The sequence below is a fragment of the Pseudoliparis swirei genome, chromosome 16 (genome assembly GCF_029220125.1).
Source record: "Pseudoliparis swirei isolate HS2019 ecotype Mariana Trench chromosome 16, NWPU_hadal_v1, whole genome shotgun sequence".
Classification (NCBI taxonomy): Eukaryota; Metazoa; Chordata; class Actinopteri; order Perciformes; family Liparidae; genus Pseudoliparis; species Pseudoliparis swirei.
Window position 1 is genome coordinate 13704831 of NC_079403.1, and position 9410 is coordinate 13714240.

Consider the following 9410-nt stretch of genomic DNA (forward strand, 5'->3'; position numbering starts at 1 on the left):
TTAGCATGTTAGTGTCTTAGCACGATAACATTTAATAATGTGCAATGAACACAAAGTACAGCTCAAACTGATGCTGGTGTCAGAAGGGCTTGTCTGAGTATTTCAAAAGCAACTGATCTAGTGGGATTTCACACACAACCATCTCTAAGGTTTACAGAGAATGGTCCAAAAAAGAGAAAATATCCAGTGAGCGGCAGTTGTGTGGACACAAATGCCTTGTTGATGTCAGAGATCAGGAGAGAATGGTCAGTGTGGTTTGAGGTGATAGAAAGGCAACAGTAACTCAAATAACTTGTTACAAACCAAAGTATGCAGAATACCATCTCTGAAAGCACAACGCGTGGAACCTTGAAGCAGACGGACTCCAGCAGCAGCAGACCACGACGGGTGCCACTCCTGTCAGCTAAGAACAGAAAACTGAGGCTACAATTTGCACAGGCTCACCACAATTGGGCAATAGAAGATTGGAACGACGTTGCCTGGTCTGATGAATCTCGATTTAAGCTGCGTCATTCAGATGCTAGGGTCAGAATTTGGCGTAAACAACATGAAAGTATGGATCCATCCGGCTTTGTATCAACTGTTCCGGCTGCCGGTGGTGTAATGGTGTCGGGGATATTTTCTTGCTGCACTTTGGGCCCCTTGGTACCAATTGAGCATGGTTTAAACGCCACGGCCGACCTGAGTATCGTTGCTGACCATGTCCATCCCTTTATGACCCCAGTGTACCCATCTGCTGATGGCTACTTCCAGCAGGATAATGTCACAAGGCTCAGATCATCTCAAAATGGTTTTTTTGAACATGACAAGGAGTTCACTGTACTCCAATGGCCTTCACAGTCGCCAGATCTCAATGCAATAGAGCACCTTTGGCATGGGGTGGAACAGGAGATTTGTGTCATGTCAATATGGACCAAAAAGGAATGTTTCCAACACTTTGTTGAATCCATGCTATGAAGAATTAAGGCTGTTCTGAAGCCAAAAGGGAGTCCAACCCAGGACTAGCAAGCTGTACCTAACAAAGTGTGTATATATGCATCCAAATATAAATTAAGGGATCACCAATACAAGTCATCCTGTGGGGAACATGAACGTCTCTACCAAATAGCGTAAGTTCAGTCAGGAAGATTATGCTTTTGCTTGTTGGCCTGTAGTTTATTTCTCATAAATCACCCATTCACTCCTCACACCTGCTCACTGCTCCCCTCTGTCAATCATGATATCAGCGGTTCTGATCAGCTGGTCTCTTCTATCCAATAGCACAGCATCACAATTTCGTCTTTAGCCTATCATCCGGCTGTTGTGTATTTGAAATATAATTGTCTCTCTACCTTCAGTATGTTAAGGCTGCTGTTGCGTGCCCCTCCACCTCCCCATCTCCATTCAATTTTCTGTTCATAATTTGGTGCCAATTGGTGTTATTGGTTTTTGGAGAACATCAACCTCAAGTTGGCATTTGGGGACAAGTTAACTATTTGCCAAAGTCAGTGGGATTCATTTTCTGCGAAACGCGAATAGCCGTACAAAATCAAAGTAGCAACCCAACCAAACAACCACCATTGCTATCAGTACAGCCATGCATGGGAAACAAATGTGGTCTATGCGGGAAACAAAACCACCCTACCTTGCAATGGGCCATTAGCAAAGAGTTGGTAATGCATCTAGTATTCCTGCAGATAGAAAAAGGAAATTATATATTATAAATCATGCTGGATAGCTGTGTAATATACTTTATCTAAAACATCATCTTCAAATCTTAGGTGTTTGTTTTCACTCCCTGAGAAGCAAGGATGGATGACTTTTGACCATTTCCATGTTAGCAATCAGAGAGCAATCCATCACAGAAGAGGCAGAGATGGCAATTTCCCCAGTGGCAGTCACATCAATAGTCCATGATATAATAATGCAGTCACAGGAGATGTTGTTTCTTGACTAATTGGTGACCCTCATTTTTTGTCAACTGGAAAAACTTCCTTGATCTTTCCATTTCAACTCTCCCTCAACCCAACTTTCAAGCCGGATGGAAGAAGTTGAAGAACATTGTCTGGGCGTTTCTTAATTTGAGGTAATTTTTTTCCTACACAACATAATTGCAAAATAATGTATAGAATATATGAATATATAAAAATGCGCCGGCTAAACTTTTTGCTTCAACGGAGGTCAATATTAGCATGCTATAGTGGAGGTCAACATTAGCATGCTATTGTGACTTTGTGATAGGAATCAGGGCATTGCTGAGTTAATTAATTTTAATCCTGAAAAAGAAGGAGAAAAAAATCTAAATACACCTGATCAGATCAGTGGAATAAGACAATAGAGACTTTTATCTGCAGTTCACAAGACTGTTGGTTCTCTTTTTTGGATTATTATATTATATATGACCAGAAACAAACCAAGTGAAAATAATTGTCCTTTCATACAATGGAAAGGCCTTTCATTTAAAAAACAGCTCCGGGTAAAATTATTTTACCCCGAATTTAGAAATGAGCTCACTTTAAAAAGGTACAAAGGAATTCACTGTTAGCGTGGGATTAATTTTATATTACTATTTACGTCAGTTAATTATGATCTCTATAGATGTGTGTGCTACACGCAGAAACACACTACCGTCGCGATGTAGAGGGAGACAGTGGTGGTAAAAAGTGTGAATTTTACACACATGACTTCCCGCCCTAATCAAGGGCTTTCTCAACTCCTATCTGAAAGACACACATGACTGACTCCTTCAGCGGGATGCCTACGCACCGTGGATGTGTGTGATGAGACAGTGAGTGTATGTGTGTATGCGTGCCTGCAGAAGCTCACCAACCTAGCAGTGGAGTGGTAAAGGATATTAGGCCGCAATTGCGAAAAGATTGCAAAATGTGACATCCTTAATAGAGAAAGATTACTGTGTGCAACATCACTTTGATTTGAGCTGCATACATTTCCCTCACACAGACAGGCCTCTGTCTGGACAGCTCTGCACTCTGAGCTTTAGCCTTTGAATTTGTGTGTGCAAATGCAAATGTGTGTCAACATGTATGCATATGTATTTGAAAGCAAGAGAGTGAGACACCAAATGTCCTGTTCAATTATATTTTCTGACGAATTGCATTTCTTATACCTGTCATTTGTTTCTTTTTCGAGAATTTACTCACATTTACTTCTTCTCCATTGGTTAGAAAAACCAATTTGAAACTGTCCGTAAATCCACAAAATGTGAAAAATATTTTTACGCTTTTACGTGTGTGTCGATCAAACAGAATGGTTACTTAATAAAGTTAAACGGTGAGAGCTAGACGCTGTTTTCACCACAGTTCAGAAATAACTGTCAACCAGGCTTTATTGCATGAATTAACACTTAAGTAGCTGTTTTGACAAGAAAAAAGGACTTTACCCTTTCTGCTGCTGTTTAAGGGAAAGTGTAGTTGTCAATATTTGGACAGAAAATAACAACTTCTGATCATCCTAAAGGTGCTAAATTTGATTTCAAGAGCATCGATATCACATAAATCTCAGATTTGCTTTGTCAAGATAAAGTGGAGTAATGGCTCACCGTCTGTAGTGTGATTAAAGATTCTGCCTGGGTGCCTTTTAGTGCATGTTACCGCATGTGAACTTGGCCCACTGGCTCTCTCACGGCCGTTGCGCAGCGATGGTTTCATCCGGCGTACAGCAGATAATGCCAGCCTGAACGACTGCATTGCCACGGAAGCGAAGCCCCCACCCTCCAGTTCCCCTCAACACTGTTAGCACAGTTAGCAATGTTAGCTGCGAGCCGCCAGGCACAGACGTCGCCATGTTGAGAGCGACATTGAGGAAATAGAAATACTCTCAATCTTGTATTTAGCAACTTAAAATATTTACTTCATGGTCGATTCAATTTTTTTTAACATCAAATTAGACTGTAATGGAATTATATGCGTATGAGGCAAAACTTATAGTACAGTTGTAAAATGCCCAATAGTTTTTGAATTCCTTTGATGCCTAAAAATAAAAACACTGATCCCAATCTTGTGTGGAACACAATGCACAATTTGTCAGTTGCCAACCCTTAAGGTGAAATCATTTTGGTTAATTAGAAAACACTTCCTGGAAGGTTTACCTCTCACTTCCACCTCATTGAAATAACAATCTCCGTCACAACAGCCTTCAATGCAGCTAGTGTCAAGTACATTATCAAATCTGGAATTGTGCCAGGGGAGGAGATGTCAAAATAATAGTCTCCCGCCTCAGGTCAAAATATTCTCAAATCCCTGCGGTGGACTATTATTATCAATCAGAAATAAAGTTTGTTAGTGCAGAGCCTCGGATGTGAGCAGGACAAAAGCACCAGGGAGGTCCTTTATTTAGCTAATTCTTCTCTATTTGAGATGTACATATTTCTACAGCGCTTTGATAAGGCCTTGGGGACATGCATATTTTAATTAGACCTGAACAGCCTGGTTGAGCAGTTCATAGAAAACTTTGAAATTTTTTGCTGAAAGCCTTTCTCCTTTTGTAACAGGCAATGTGTAATTAGCGACATATGCACATTTGCATATATGCACACTGTGACATGTTGCATCTTATTTGAATAAGTAGACATGTCTCAATGTGATATCCCTGAAGTGAATACATGAATATGAGCTGCTAATTATACCAATCTTGCAAATGATCTATTTAAATATTAATATATTTCACTTTGCATTGTTTGCTGGGAGCTTTTTTAGTCAGTGAGCTGCTGTGCGTGGTTGTTTGTGTCAGTTCCACCTCGGCTGCGGTGGGTATTGCCCTCTGTGCGTAAAGAGTGTGTCTGCATATTGTTTCATGTGTGCAGGCATGTAGGCTAGTGTTTGGATGGTGTACATGGTCTCCAGTGGAGAAAGACAATGTGTGGTTCTCATTGTTACACAAATAATAAAAGCAAATCAGTGAGGCCACTGAGTAAGACAAGCAATGGAAGAGGAACATATTTTTTGTGATTTAGGCTCACCCACCCGGATAACAAGTTACCATGTTTTCTAGTGGAAACTGGATTATTGTTGCATTTGTGTTCTGGTTCTCCCAATCTATTTTCATTATGTTACAATCCTTTCATTCCACTATAGCAAAACAAATAATATACATTAAACATCCCTCTTGAACATGATAACATGCTTAGAGATGCTCTTCATAGACTGCTATTCAGAAATGTTGATAAGGACTATCCAGTTGGTTTAGTTAAAAATACTGTAAAATGCGGCAAAGGCCTAGTTGTATGTTTCATGAAAACAATGTAAAACAGATAAAACGCCTGTTTGAAATAAAATCCTTTCTCATCATAAGAGAAATACACTTTTCTCAGTCTGCTGTTCTATTTCGATTGATGCAATGTTTCCCAACAAAACTCTAAGTATTTCTGAAGAGGAAAGGGAGTCGAGTTGAACTTCTATTTACACTTACTGTCACCACTTGCAAGACCAGATGGGAGTGCAGGTTTACCACGAAGAAAACAGCTCAGCCTCACTGCAATGAAATATCTAATATTTAAAGCCAACTCAACAGTATTCACACTGGCCAGGTCTACTAACTCCATCTCCTCTGAAGATCCTTGAAATAGCTAATTGACTAGTCACTAGTGTCTGTAATTCCCGCAGTATATTCATTTGAAAATAAAAGCGATCAATGCATATTGTGTAGAACATAAGTAATGATTCAAATATACTTTTTTATAGTATCATACAGAGCGCAACTATAAAGCATTTACAGTATGTTAAGAAACTGTTCAATCACACTCAACCTCATTGCGAACAATTTTATTATACCATACGCTAGAGTTTATTTCTTGCAGTTCCCTCATATTATTTCCCATGTTTTATGTCTTTTGGGTCAAGCCAGCTGCAAAGCAAGAATTTATGGTTAAATCAAATTTTCTTTTTATTCAGAAGTTGAGGGCTGAGGTTTCTTCTTTCCCACAGACTGGCAATGTAATTGTACTCATCTTTTGATTCTCTACACTGATGTTTGCTGCTAAGTGTGCTGGACAATGAAAAGCCTCTGGACAAAGCGAGGCTCGGCTGATGAACGCTCCTCAGCCTTAATTGCATGCTAGTTTTGATGTAAGGCAATCATGAGGTCATCTGTTTGAAGTGGATCGGTTTGTTTGATCCGGCTTTGTGTGAGTGCCTGCACGTGGGTGTTTGAATGTCTTATCATCATCTACCTGGTGCAATTAAGTCAGGCATAAGAAACCAGAGGAAGGAAAATGTGTTTTTGTGTGTGCATGTGTAAGTATATATACATGTGTACAACTACAAACACACATAGGAAAGGTTTAATAGAGGTATCTGTATAAACCTGCAACAATCAATCAATCAGCAGCGTAAACTACAGGACACTAGTGGCTTCAAACTCATTAAAATGAGCGTGGCATAACAGAGAAACATACCCTTCGCAAATTAAGTTGTGTGTCCTAATTGTTTTGCGTGTATGTGGGCCTTTTCGACAACTTCAGAAGGCATTTGTTGTCGCTTGATGTATGCTTGCTGCGCCTCAGGCAATGTTTTTTATGACCATTATTATTCAAATGAGCTAGAAATGTGTTTTGAAAGTCCTAAATCATTGAGCATGAATGGCTACCCTTGGCGTTTATAAATGACTTTCCACACAAACAAACCTCCGTCTGCACGTCTTACTCCACTGAGCTCATTTGGGTATTTGAGTTTTCTGTCAACAGAATTTGTGTCAGTCGTCCATTGGCACGACAAGTTGCATGAGAAAGTTTGACAAGATTTCTCACGACTGTTTTTGACTTTTTGAGGGATAAATAATGTAAATGGCCGATGGTCGAGGATTAGTCGGTGAACAACTAAATAGGTCCTATATTATACGGACTGATGAATTTGAGTCAGATAGTAAAACTGACCCTGGTGTGCTACTGCAAGGGCTGCAAATAACAGTTGCTTTCATGATCAGTTATTCCCTTGATTAATCAGTCAACGGCTTGGTCTATAAGATAAGCTGTACAAAAATGTCCTTCATAGAATGTCTAAGCCCGAGGTTACAAATTCAAATGGCAAATTTAGTTCAAGTCCCAAACCCAAATACGTTGTAACTATCCTAGAAGACTGAAACATTTGCAAATATTCACATTTGAGAAGCTGCAACCAGTAAATTGTATTAATTTTTCCTTAATGAATGACTTGTTTCCAATTAATTTGCTTTACTATCAGTTAATTGACTAATCGCTTTTGCTGTAGTTACAATGAGTTAATCCTAGTTCTGTAAAAAGTGAATCAAATCACTGTATGTAATAATATGTATGTTTCAACTTTTTTCACAATACATCAGTTTGAGGATTACATCTCTTGTAAATAGTTTTCTCATCTATTGTCCATATGTCTATTGTTGTCTCTATAGTAAAACAATATATATATTGAGAACAACTACAAATGGTACTACTTCAGTTATATTTGACATTAAACAGACCAAAGCAACTTTTCTAAGACGATAACCCGCCTCCACCAAAGTGGCTATAACAGAACTAGCTTCTATCTCTGTCGATAAGATTTGGCTTGTAGATATTTTTATATCAGCGTAACTGAATCAGTATAAAACATTTTACTTTTTCAAAGACAGAAGCTACACACAAATGCATGTGTACAAGCTCACAATCCATGTCTCAGCTTGTGTCCAGACAGACACACACACACACACACACACACACACACACACACACACACACACACACACACACACACACACACACACACACACACACACACACACACACACACACACACACACACACACACACAGACCCCATCTTGATTAGGTTTTCATAAAGTCTGGGACTATGCTGAGTCTGTAATTGACTGACAGCAGAAGCCTCCATGTCCTATGGCTATGTTAAACGAACAATTTACATCTTCATTTCAAATTCTACATGGATAAAAAGCTATTAATTACATTAGTCTGCGAAGAGTCATTCCAGCTGTGTAAAATATGTGTGTGTATCTCTGTCCGTGTGTGTGTCTCCCATCCTTACACTTTTGCTCATTTGTATATTAAGTCTTGCGGCCAATGAGTTCATGAGTGTGGAGATTACTTTTAGTCACGTGTATTGCTTTGCATTGCACAAACTCCTGTGAGCATTTTTATGGAGAGGAGAGCATTTATTAAATATATTGACTTCATTAGGTTGAGGTTGGCAAAAGATAGATAGATAGATAAAACTACCATTACCAAAATTGTGTGAGTGTTGGTGTGGGTGGGTGAGGGGGGGACGATCAAGCTTCCTGTCAGCTTCAAAGAGCGCTTTAAGAGGCTGTGGAAGTGGCTCTCTGAACAACAGCGAGAATAGAAGTATCTCAGCCATCATATCCGAGCCATCTGGGTGATGGGGGAACAACACGGACCCCTGTGTTTGCTTTGGAGATAGAACGATCAAAGAACAACACTAACCATATAATGACGGGACAGATGGACCTTCTATGAAGTGGAGAGAGTGAGAGAGACGTGGAGACAAAATCAAACTGCAAATGCAACAATCTTTTTTAGAAGAAAAGAGAGAGAGAGACAGAGAGAGAGAGAGAGAGAGAGAGAGAGAGGTGTGCAGGGGGGATATGATCTGGTGAAAAAGTGTGAGCCATCTCGTCGCATGCAGACTGCCTGCGCTGAATGAGAAAGCTAAAAGGTAATTTCACGGATAAAGAGGAGGCCTAATGCATAGAGGTAATGTAGCAGGGGATGGAACAAAGGCAAACTTTCATCTCTTTAAGCTTGGATGGAGAGAGAGTGAGAGAAATCGAGAGAGAAAGCTTTGATGCTTTGAAAATGATAATAACAATCTCGAAGTCAGCCTCACAAGAGAATGTGCCCCCTCCCCCCTCACAGTGCCCCAGACCCTCCTCTTCTGCCCCCTACCACTTAATACAACTGCACAATGACTGTCTAGGACAAGGTGGTCTGTGGGTGTGTGTTAAGAGAGTGGGGGGCAAATTATGACACTTTGGGCCCCCAAAATTACGCATGGAACAAACACAAAGATGATGAGAATAGAGTCAGGATATCCAAGATTATATGACTTTTGTGGACACACTAAGGTATGAATTCATGCATTGTTAAGATGATATTTCACATTGGTAGTATAGAGTGCTTTTTTCTCCTTCCTGCTGTCTGCTCCATATTAAAATGAACAACGAACACTGTTTTATGACAAAGAATTCTTTTCAGCTCTGTTGTCTTGACAGAAAAAGCTCATTTGGCATTTAGAGCTTCCTTAAGTAAAAATTCTAATTCAAAATGTTATAGGGGCATGAAAAGCAAAGCTATTTCTGAAGTGGGATTGACTATTGTCTTTCAAGTCAAAGAAACAGCAGGTATGATGGTGCTTAGACATTTGAAATGGCATTTTCAAGTGCATAGAATTTTACCTTGGGTTAATTAAATAAAACCATGCCTGCTTA